Raw genomic sequence first — 12,789 nt, forward strand, 5'->3', positions numbered from 1 at the left:
TAGACTGCCTTCAAAATCTGACAGAATTCCACCTATCCTAGTTCGTTTTACAAATCGAACTATTTGTGAACAATGGCTCGCAAATAGAGGGAAACTTCGAGGAAGGAAAATCAACGGTGAGAACGTGTACGTAAACGATAACCTAACGACGACAAATAGGGATCTTTTCTACAAAGCTAGAATGCTTGGCAGACAGCTTCACTTTAAGTTCGTCTGGCACAAGCAGGGAACAGTGTTCATGAAAAAAAATGAGTCAGATAAACCATTTCGCATCAGCCATGTTGCTGATCTCGACAATGTTGCTTAAAATGTTACGTCTATCACCTAGACATGCAAACTGCACACCTTCCAAATGAGGTAAAAACCTCTTTATTCAATGATGTTGTGCCATCATACCTGTTCCTTCATTTAAATGCCAGATCGATGAGAGCCAAACATGATAGTTTATCCTTATTGCTTGACGCTCTGTCTGTAGATATAGATGTTCTTATGATCACTGAGACATGGTACAAATTTGATCATGACTTTTTCCTTTTGCCTAACTATAATCATTTTGTTTTAAACCGCCAAAGCTCTACTGGCGGTGGGGTTGCTATGCTGGTTCGCTCAAGTTCCTTCAACTTGCTGCGTGAATTTTGTATATCCAATTCAGATTGTGAAATACAATGTGTGAAGTACAAAAACGAAATACTTGCCGTTGTTTATCGCCCTCCGCAAGGTAGTGTCCCGGCGTTCCTCGAACAGCTTGAGTTACTTTTTTCATATGCATGTGAAAATAAATGTCGTTTGTTCCTAAGTGGTGACATTAATGTTGACATCTTGGGTAATTCACGCAGTAGATATGATTTGATTGCCTTGTTCAATTCCTATGGATTTTCAAATCTAATTCAAACCCCAACTCGCATTACACAGTAAATTTTTTTACACCTTTTTAGTGTAAATGGTTTGTCCCATAGCGCACCTCATATCAGTGTAAATTTTACACCATACACCAGGGTGTAATTTTTTACACCTTTCTAAAAGGGTGTAATCGGCAAAAACACCCTTTCAAAAGGTGTAACGTGCACAAAACACCCCTTCCATAAGGTGTAAGCTGCCAAAAACACCGATTGAAAGGGGTGTTTTGCAGAAGAAACACCCTTACAATGGAGTGTTTCAGACGCAGCATTGCACGGACCTCCGCTGTTGAGCTGGCTGTTGCATAGCTGCACATGCTGGTTACGGAAATCTTGCGAGGCCTCGGCTTGTCACCTTGTATAACCTGAGATTTTTGGCGCACCAGACGAGCAATAGAAAGCCATTATGGCAGGTCAATGGAGGACTGGTGTTCTGCAGATTGGAAAAGAAGGACAGCCCGACCAGCTCAACAGCGTGCCTGAATGTGAGGAATATGCCTGGAACAATGTATGACGACAAAGTTATGTTTATTGGCGAAGTACAAGTGCATGTACACATGTGAAACTAAATTCCTTATAACGTTGCCCAGAGTGGAACAATATGCACAGTATGTGGAAGGAAGGCAAAGCAGAACTGAGTCCTTGATGACATAACTAATTGAAACAGCAGCAATGAGACAAAAAATAAGATGAAAAGGCATATTAAATGTTTAAATCCACATAAGGCACCACTACAGATCCAGTACACCAAATAAGAAGCTACTGCAAATAGCGTTGATGCGAAAGGGTAATGAAAACAGCCAGCAAACAGCTTTTACAAAAGAAAACAGCTTTTCTGGCAAGCAGAAAAAAGAAAACGGATAGAAGACTATCTCTTAACAAGAGCACATACTAAAGACTAGAAATGGAAGCACAGAATACCCAAAGTAATTTCCCTAAATGTAATGCGCTGTGCCAGGTATGTTGACAAATGCCAGAAGAATGGTAATCCCCCAGGCTTATGAGAGTTCAGTGCCAAAGAACAAGAAAGAACACACCCGTGCTTCCGAAGAATTTCCAATTCCTTGACGAAATGGCTGCCTGTTTGGGAGGTGGGCGGGGGAGGGGGGGGGATGCAGGGCTCACTACAAGTCAGTTAAAGTAGCAAATGTTGTAGATGTTCGAAGCATCCACAAGCTCTTTTCCGTAACTGTTGAAAAAATTGATCCACGGGGCTTTTTACACGAGAGTCACTCACTTTCAGGCACCACACTTCCAGGCTTCAAAATGTACGGTGCGGCTTTGCACTGTAGACAATATGAATTAACCAATAGCTGCAAGAATGGCAGCCAAGCCCTCTTCAAGGTCGATGGTTCTGAGAAGGCGCTACTCGCCGACATAGAGGTCCATATGCTCCGCTTCTTCAATGCTACTCCCAGTGAACATGATGCACGGTGTCACCGGCACAGGTGTATCCTATGAAAGGGGAAACACAGGTTTAGGAATGCGTATGGTGTGAATAGTGTGGCCTTGAACATTGGATAGAATTGTAGTACACAAATATACGACCCCGTCCTTCTTTCACTGCTCAGGGAATTTGCATAGCAATTTCAGAACTGTTATCATCTAGGACAAATGTTGTCTGAGATGTTCATACAGTTCCCATATGCAAAGAGACTGTGCCTTCCAAATGGAAACACTGCCTCAACTGCATACTTGGACGACTGTTGTGTAATTACTACAGGTTTTCTCGCTCATTTTAATCCACTGGTCACTCCCTTTCATCCAAGCGCTACCCAAGTTAATCCATTGGACAACCAAAATAATCCAAACACCAACCAATTTAATATAAACGCTACGTAGTCTAATACGAGCAACATGTGTAAAGGTATTCTGTGTTATTCCGTCATGGTAACTGTAATGACTGAGACTTTCATGGTTATGCCAATGTATCACAAGTTTATGAATACTCATCCAACAACCCCTGGTTTTTGCATGTTATGCGGTGTTTATGACTGCTTTTTGTCATTATGACTATTTTCATGATATGGTGCCATGAATTGCTTTTAAGGGACTACCGCTGCTTCAAACAGTGTCATACAGTGTTTTGTCACTAACGACGGTCATTATAACATTCCATAAGTACTTTCATGATATGTAGCATGAAACAATGTTATGGGACTACCACGGCTTCAAACGCTGCCATATATTGTTTTACGATTACAGTTGTCCATTATGACATTCTATGACTATTTTCATAATGCGGGTCATGACTCTATGCAGCTATACTGCTCCTTCACACAGTCTCACACACTTTTTTATGACTGCCGATGGTCACTAAGATGGTAGTAGATGGTCATAAAACACTGCATGACATGATCTGAAGAAGCTGAGTTGCATTGAGTCAGGCCATTGTGATATTATGAAAATATCATGGAATGTCATAATGACTGTTGGTAGTCATAAACGCTATATGACACTGTGTGAAGCAGCAATAGCCCCATAACGACGTTTCATGACACAGAACCATGAGAATGGCCATTGAATATCATAACAGCCGTCTGAAGTCATAAAACACTTACAACACGGCATGGAAAACGGTGTTCGGACAAAGCATAGTCATGACCCAATTCATGAATAAACTCATGGAGTGTCATAACAACCATTGATAGTCAGAAAAGAGCTATGACACTGAAGCAACAGTAGTCCCATAAAACTGATTCGTGGCGGCACATACAAAAATAGTCATGGAATGTCATAATGACCGTCAGTAGTCACAGAACACATATATGACACTGTTTGGAGCTGCAGTAGTCCCATAAAACTGATTCATGGTATGTCATTCAAATAGTTATGGAACGTGATAATGACCATCCATAGTCATAAAACACTGTATCGCACTGTTTGAAAGAGTGGTAGTCCCATAACATTGATTCGGTACACATATCATGAAAATAGTCATGGAATGTGATAATGACCATCGGTACTCATAAAACACTATCACACTGTTCGAAGCAGCGCTAGTCCCATAAAATCGATTCATGACACATGGCATGGAAATGGTCATGGAATGTCAATATGACCGTCGACAGTCATAAAACACTGTATGACACTGTTTGAAGCAACAGTAATCCGATATAATAAATTATTGGAACAAATCCTGAAAATAGTCATGAAAACTCATAACGACAAAAAGCAGTCATAAGACACTGCAAAAGCCAGGGGTTGACAGATCAGGTGTTAAACTCAGGATACATTAACAGAACGGATATCAGGTATCAGGTACATTGGCATAATCACAAAACTCTTAGTCATGTCTATTTCCATGAAGGAATATATTTACACACGTTGCTTGGATTAAATCGGGTAGCGTTTGGATTAAATTGGTTGGTGTTTTTTATTAATGTGGTGGACCAGTGGGTTAAATTGGGTAACGCTTGGATTAAAATGTGCGGGAAAACCTGTAGAGCAGCAAATATATCAAAAAAATTTCCACATATATCATTATCGAGATTCGATAAAAATACTGATGAACACAATCTTACATCGATATTGGAAATTGTTAGTATATCGATATGTAAGTGGACATTCAATGAAAAATATCGGTACCAGATCTACAGCTTTTGAGATAGTTGTGCGACATCATCAGCCTTCAAATAAATTGCACTTGTACATTGCGCTTAGTTGGGCATAACCATGCCTTATCGACCTTCTACCTCTAAGACATCTGTCTCTGAACCGACAAAACGTCAATATTTATATACATAGCTTATCTATTTTCAATATAGATAAAAATAGTGATAGATATTCTCTTACACGACCCAGTAATTCAATTACCATGAGATTCACTGGTACCACTGCGTACTCTCTAAATTTGCCAAATTGCAGGACTATGATCATGATTATAAGTGGAATATACTTACATAATGCACAAACATGTTCTTTATTGCTTCGGAACCCTTCACGCACGAACCCAGTATTCGCAGGGCGTGGACAGCAAGGAGGTCTGTAAAAGCCCCAACAGGGAACACAACTTACTGTTTTCAGTAACTTTACATGTAAATATACTCCCAATTTGAATTTTTACGGTTTTCAGCGAGAAAACACCAAGTGCACACAGCACAGCAGATATGTACCCAATACACACTGATTTTCCAACAGAAAACAATAGCTTTTGCTTGATAGGCAACACTTCAGTGCTCGACGTCTTCCCCTTGAATCCTACTGTTCACCATGAACTACCAGCATGAATTACCAGAAGGGAGCCTGACATTCCTTTTCTGCACAATGTCGAACAATGCCGTGGCGAGAGAAAAGGAATATGACATTGGCGACGACAACAACGCGCAATTTTAAGTTTCCAAACAAGCTATTTCAACACATGGTAGCGGGCTCCGAGGGACGCCTGAGAGTCTGAGCAACACTACTATTATATGATCACAATATAGCTTAAATTGCAGAGATAGGATAACAGTCGACTCATACGTACTGAATCCTTCGAGCGTTCCTGGCGGTGAGGTTGCAAGACGGGTACTGTCGCCGTATGCATTATCTCATCACCCTCCGCGAATTCAACACCCACTGAAGTCGCTATCCCGAACCTAGATGTGACAGCAATGTTGTTACTAAGTCATCACAACGCTCTGCATGTGTAGTTCTGTGTTCTACTTCAAGCGTATGGCACAAGAAGCAACATACCTGAATCCTGTCAGTGGCGTTCACGTATGACGCCAAAATTCTCGAAGCCGAGATAGCACTCCTCAAAGCAGTTGGAGTGTCCTCTTCAAGCAGGCGCTTTTGTCTAATGTCCGCATGAAGCACCACAACTAGGCACGCTACGTATGTCATCTTTGCTGAGAAACAAGCTCTATCTCACTGTAACGGACGCGGCCTCACCATACCAGACGAACCAAAACGAACGCCGCGCCGACGGCCTTGACTTGGCTTGGCTTGCCCCCCACCGACTCCAACGTGCGTCGGTCCCCTGGCGGGGTTTTCCGCCAGGGGACCGACCGAAACAGGGGACTGTTTACCTCTTGGAAAAAAGAAAAATAACGAAACGAAGCTAATTGCACACATCTGACTTTGGCCTGCCATAAACACTATATCTCGTCAGTGTGTGCTTCCTTCGTGCCTTCTAAAACACTAGTGATGGTAGTATAGCCTTTCTCTCAAAACCATCATTGACGTCTTTTAACACCATTTTAACACCCTTAACTCGCGCAAAAAGAGTAAAAATCGTGTAACAAGGGTGTTTTGGTGTTTACACCCTTTTTCACACTCTAGTAACACCATTCGATTTGCCTGTAGGTGTAAAAATCCGTGTAATTTTCAGAACACCTTTTCTTACGCTGTTTTTTACGCCTTTTATTACACCTAAGGGAGTAAAAAGGGGTGCTTATGTAGAAAAACACGGATTTGGTGCAAAACTGGGTGTAAAAAATTTACTGTGTACTGACTCTACCAGCACATTACTTGATGTATTTATCACAAATTACGATGAACATAAAATTATTTCCGGTTGTATTGCGAGCGATATAAGTGACCATCTACCAATAGTAGCTGGTGTTTACAAATCATCCAAAGAAATTATGCAAAGCACAATTACATTCCAAGATGTTAGTTCGGCTACGTTAGACATGTTCTGCGAACGTTTAGGTGCTATAGATTGGGCATTTTTGAATGTCTATCAAGATGTTAATGCTGCTTATGATGCTTTCTTTTCACTTGTGAAACAAATTTATGATAACTGTTTTCCTTATAGAAATATGCGAAAGGCTAAACGTGCAAAGAAACCTTGGGTCACTTATGAATTACTGTCACTTATCCGGAAGAAGTATGCACTATACAATGATTTCTTAAAAACCAAGAATTTAACTAAGTTAGTAGAATATAAGAAATTTCGAAACTTTGTAAATAATAAACTAAGGCAGGCAAAACAAAATTATTACCTGAAACTATTTGACGATTTACAGGGCAAAAACTCTGAGGTGTTATGGAAACGCCTGAAGTCTATACTAGGCAGCACAGGAAACTCCAATGAAATTAATAATCTTCTTGTTGGTGGAGAAGTTATTTCTGATGACAAGCTTGCTGACGTCTTTAACAGACACTTTGTAAATATTGGAGAGCACGCTGGAGGAATATGCTCTTTACAGGATATCACTTTTAATGATAATACTATATTTTTTTGCCCGACAGACGCTTCCGAAGTGCGGTCTATTCTTCTGCAACTAAAACCTTCAAAGAGTATAGACGCCTATAACATGCAGGCACGTCCTGTTAAATACGCTAGTGATTATCTTGCTTACCCTTTATCATTAATTTGTAACTTATCACTAAGTACAGGCGTGTTTCCGAAGTTAATGCAGACTGCCAAAGTCGTTGTCCTTTTTAAGGGTGGAGATAAAAATGATTTAAAAAACTACAGACCCATTTCTGTACTTCCTGTTTTCTCTAAGGTCCTAGAAAGAACAATTCACACCCGTCTTTCAAATTTCTCTGAAAAATTCGGCCTTATTGCTCCCAAGCAATTCGGCTTTCAGAAGGGAAGGTCAACGGAGCTTGCACTTCTGTATCAGAAAGAGCATATCTTGAAAATTTTTGAAGATCGTTTACTCACTCTGGGTGTTTTTCTAGACCTCAGCAAAGCTTTCGATTGTATTGATCATAAAATATTGTTGTCGAAGCTCTTTTCCTATGGTATTAGAGGTATGGCGTTAAACCTTATTGATTCCTACCTAAGTAATAGAAAACAATTTGTCTCGTTGAAAGTAGGTACATCTTCCGAGTTGCCTATAAAAGTAGGAGTTCCTCAGGGCAGTATATTAGGTCCTTTATTATTCATTTTTTATATAAACGATATCATAAACATTGATGCCGATGCACGCTTTTTTATTTATGCAGACGACACTACAATATTTGTTTCATCATCCGATGAGACCAGTTTAATATCTTTGGCTAATGCCTTACTCGAGAAAGTAAGAAATTGGGCGAAACGAAATCGTTTACACATAAATGTCTCTAAAACAAAAGCGGTGATATTTAGACCTAAAAATAAACAGGTAACCATGAATCTACCATTATGGTACGGAGATATGAAAATTCAATATGTAAATGACGTGAAGACTCTCGGTGTAGTGTTTTCGTACAACTTATCGTGGGATGGGCATGTGCAATATATTCGTGGTAGACTTTGCAAAGTATCTGGTATGATAAACAAGTGCAGGTATCTTCTTCCAGTCGCTGTTAAACTCTTGCTTTATCACAGTCTGTTTTACTCCTTACTTTCTTATTGCATACTGATCTGGGGAACGACCACAACGTCGAATGAAAATCAGATTAATATGATTCAAAAAAGAGTCTTGCGTATAGTTGCTGGTCTGTCCTACACTGATCATGCAGAGTTCCTTTTTCATAAGTATGAGATTTTAAAACTAAATTCTTTGTACAAATATCGCGTATTACAGTTCTACAAAACGATGACAAGGACAAACAATCAACACTTAAGCATTATTTCGATGAATCAGTACAGATCTACGTATCCACTAAGGACTGCCCAAAACTTTCGCCTGCCGTTTAGTAGAACAAATTATGGTAGACAATCAATCACTTATCAGCTTCCTATCCTGTTAAATATGTTGGCTTCTATTGATATTGATATCTTTGCTTTGTCAGATTATAATATGAAACAGCTCTTTATTGTATAAAAATTTTTTTTTTCTCTTTCTGGTTGCACATTGTAGTTTTGTTGTATTTTCATTGTATTTTGTCATTTAGACTGCATGGATTTTCGATTCTTTGTTGTTTTCATGAAGTATTGAATGTAATGTAATGGGAGTCAGGGCCTAGTCAAGCCTCATGGCTTTTTTGCCCTGATTTCCAACACCTTGAGTGTGAAATAAATTATCTATCTATCTATCTATCTATCATCTAAGTCTGCTGCATGGAAAGAAGTGGCTGCATACTTGGGGCGTGAAGGTGAGGCTACCGGAATTGCAAACGCTTGCCCAGATACGATGTGTATATCTTTATGACTATCTCCGCGAGTGAAAGTTTACTATACTTGAGAAAAGCGTCGTAGAGTTTGACGTGCGGGGTCCTTCACGTATTAGTTTCCGACGTCGAGTGCCGCTGGAAAAATTTGAGATAAAAATTTCTACGGCTACGGAAGACGGTTCCGAGGAGTGGAAGCGGTGCCGGCACGTCCGAAACTTGGCAGCTGATGGGCAACCTGGCGTTTCTGAATGACACACTACGCAGCCGAGTGTAAGTACGAGTATTGCACGAAATTTTGCACAAATATGACCGTCTACCGCAGCCGATTGTTTTACACGATGTAATGGAGGGTGGAGACCTGAAAGTTTGCGTTATTGCAGGACAATTACTAGCGTGGCTTCAGACGGAAACACCTGGTCTCAGGAGCAGGAGGAGACTGCACCAGAGTTGAGCAACAGCTCAGTTGAGAGAATAATTTCGAATATGATGCAGGCTGAAACGCGACCTGGGACTCCTACTTCTGACGGAGGGAACGGCTATACAAGTACGGCTGCCAATGGTGTGCGTGTACAGCCGACAGTGCGAAAGGAGCCGTCATTGACAGGTGATGGAACACCACTACCAACATTGGAAGAGTTGTCTCCGACACCTCAAACCACGTACGAAAAAGCAGAAAAAGAACTGTGAGGACCTTTTGCTAAAACAGCCAGTTAAAAATGGAGACAAGCTGGCACAGTTGAAGACACAACCATACAACGATGACGAACGCTTTTTGCTGAGCTTGAGGTGCAGTTCATCAGCTCTTGGACCCCAGGAGAAAGAAAAGGTGAAAATGCAAATCTTAGAGATGTTGTATGAGGCCAGGTTCCTCCTTGGAGTATAGAATTTAGATGCAGACGTTGCAAGATAGCACAAGATGGTATGCAAGACAAGACGGATGAAGGCAACATTTCAACAATTTGAGGATTAGTTACGAGGAGACGTACAACAGAAAGACAAGACCCCGTTGTCCCTGTGCTGTTGGTCGATCCCCATGTAACTAATCCTCAAACTCAAGAAAATGTTGCCTTCATCCGTAATTCACTGCCTAATTGCTCGTTCGTTATCCCTCACTTGATAACGTAGTTGTCTCATGATGTAAAGCCATGTGTTATTTTTATTATTATTATTATATATAAAATAGTTGTCTTGCCACGTAAAGTCATCAGTTATGTTCCTTGGTAAAATGGTGTCAAACAATCTTGTTAAAGTACTGTTGGGGACACAGTTAGTTAAAATCGCCTGTCAGTACTTCACTGTCCCGTATGACCTCGGTTGCGCTTGAAAGTGTTATGACAATATTGTATTTGAAGGTGGACCATGTGCAGCACATGTTAATTACTCGAAAGGATGAGTCTTGCAACACCTCGGTATTTCAGATGCGATAAACCATGGAGTTCTGATTTTAGATAACCGTGTGCCCTACAGTACAATGTTACAAAAAATGCACAGCCTATTGAAATGTTGTTCCTCACCGTCTACTATTGTCTTGCAAGGTCTTCGTCTGCAACTGGCTGCAAGCTCCCCCCTTTTCCGAATGTGCCTTAATTATCAAGCTTTATATGTTCACACAGTTTGTAGAATATTGTTTAGCCTCATCATAAAAGCGTGTGTTCCTACGTGTTAATGTTTCATTACGTAAGTCTAGTTTAATGTCTAGTTTAATAAGTGCGGTGCTAATGTGTGCGGTTAGACAATCGAGTCATTGTAGGTTGTGGCAAAACATAAGACATGCCATTGCAGCAGCTATGCAAGATGTTTTTTCATGTGCGTGTGTGTGTATGTTTACATTACCTAGTCCGGCACTTGTGAAGGCACCTTAATGTATTGTTTGACAAGGAGGCTTGCATAGCTTACCTATTATTCATATGAAATGCAATTTGGTTGAGAGATCCAAGTGAAATGTCCACCCTTACCTTATTGGACAAAGTGTACCTCAGTTCTTTTGTTTTGTGCCAGAGCATGAGAACCGTAATAAGTTCCTGACTTCATCAGTAGCATGTTCATGGTAATTTTCATTTTGTACAAGTGAGTTTTGTTTGTTATGGGTACCTTAGTTGTAACCAAATGTGCAAGGGTGAGTATTGTTTGAACAATGTTTATTAGCCGTCAAATTATTTATTTATTTATTTATTTATTTTTATTTATTTATTTATTTATTTTACCCTCAGGGCATACGCATTTCAGAGGGGAGTGGTGTACAGAATGGTTATTGAGCATAGCACATAAATGAAAGACACTAAAGGTTGACATTTCACACAGCAGTCAATCATTCGAATAGTGCACACATACCGCATTTTTAAACAACTGAGACGAAGAGGTAGCAGTCAGGGAGCCGGGAAGGCAGTTCCAGTCGATCGATGTGCGTGGGAAAAATGAGTCTGAGAAGCCTTTAGTAGAACATCTAGGAATTCCTACTTTTTGTTGATGGCTAGTGCGATGGGAAATATATGTGGGAGAAAGTAAAAAGTGGTTACGTAGCCGACCGTTGTGATAATATATTTTGTGAAAGAGGCATATGCGGGCAATTTTACGACGTATGGCGAGGTCGGGAAGATGGAGTATGGATTTCATAGAAGATACACTGGACCGTTGATGATAGTTACCGCAGATAAAGCGAACTGCTCTCCTCTGTATGTTTTCAATAGAATCTACAAGTACGCTCAGACCTGGATCCCAGACCGAGGCTGCGTATTCAAGTTTGGGCCTAACGACAGATTTATAGAGCGTTAGCTTGAGGTCCAGTGGTGCTTGACTAAAATTACGTCTGACGTAACCAAGAGTACGATGGGCATTATTTGTTATATAATTAATGTGAGCATGCCATGAGAGGTCACTAGTGATAAGGACCCCCAAGTACTTATAACACTGAACTTGCTCAAGTGGGACGTTCTCTAGTAGATACAGAGGATGACGTTCGAAGTTCCGAGAAATTCGCATGTGCTTGCACTTACCGATATTAAGTTCCATATGCCATGTCTTGCACCATGTTATTATGTTATCTAGATCTGATTGTAATAGGGTAATATCTGAGATGTGAGAAACTTTCCTGTAAACGACACAGTCGTCTGCGAATAAGCGAACAGATGAAGACAGTACAGATTGCGGCATGTCGTTAATATAGATTAGGAAGAGAAGGGGACCGAGGACTGAACCTTGTGGCACACCGGATAGTACAGATGTTAAGCTAGAATTCGTGTCGTTAACTGTGACATATTGGCTGCGGTCAAGCAAAAAAGAATGAATCCAAGATAGGACGTATGTGTCAATATTGAGTGTACTTAGTTTATGAAGTAGTAATCTGTGAGAAACCTTGTCGAATGCTTTAGAGAAATCAAGAAAAATACAGTCAGTCTGGAATCCACTGTCAAGGTTCGAACTCAAGTCGTGTACAAAACATACGAGCTGAGTTTCACAGGAAAATGATTTACGAAACCCATGTTGGCTGTCATGAAAAAAAGAGTTAGAATCAAGAAACTGAAATAAATGTGTACATATGATATGCTCCATAACCTTGCAAGGAATGCTAGTTAATGAGATGGGACGGTAGTTAAGTGGAGAGCTTTTATCACCGTGCTTATGAAGGGGAACTACCTTCCCAACTTTCCAGTCGTTAGGCAACAATCCTTGTTCAAGAGACTGCTTGAAAATCATTGACAGAATAAGCGATGAATAACATGACGTATTCTTTAAGAATTTAGATGTTATGAAGTCAGTACCACAACTGGATGAGATCTTCAGAGAGTCAATAATACTTTCAACACCACGACAGTCAAATACAATTGGGTCCATAGGAATGTAATTGGTAGGTAGCAGGGGGGGATAAGAAAATACAGTGGAGCTAGAGAAGGAGCTTACAAAAGCATTATTGAATGCC

The 12,789-nt window shown here is 40.4% G+C and overlaps 1 long non-coding RNA gene across 1 annotated transcript; it reads right to left on the minus strand.

Moving 5' to 3' along the window:
- Nucleotides 1-1,407: 1,407 nt before the first annotated feature.
- LOC135392930 (uncharacterized) lies at nt 1,408-5,765 on the minus strand. The gene is made up of 4 exons (XR_010422313.1): nt 5,574-5,765; nt 5,365-5,476; nt 4,799-4,881; nt 1,408-2,351 (listed from the first exon to the last, which is right to left on the minus strand). It is a non-coding gene; the product is annotated as an uncharacterized LOC135392930 (long non-coding RNA).
- Between the last annotated feature and the right edge of the window lie 7,024 nt (nt 5,766-12,789).

This window comes from Ornithodoros turicata, chromosome 4 (assembly GCF_037126465.1).
Source record: "Ornithodoros turicata isolate Travis chromosome 4, ASM3712646v1, whole genome shotgun sequence".
Taxonomy (NCBI): Eukaryota; Metazoa; Arthropoda; class Arachnida; order Ixodida; family Argasidae; genus Ornithodoros; species Ornithodoros turicata.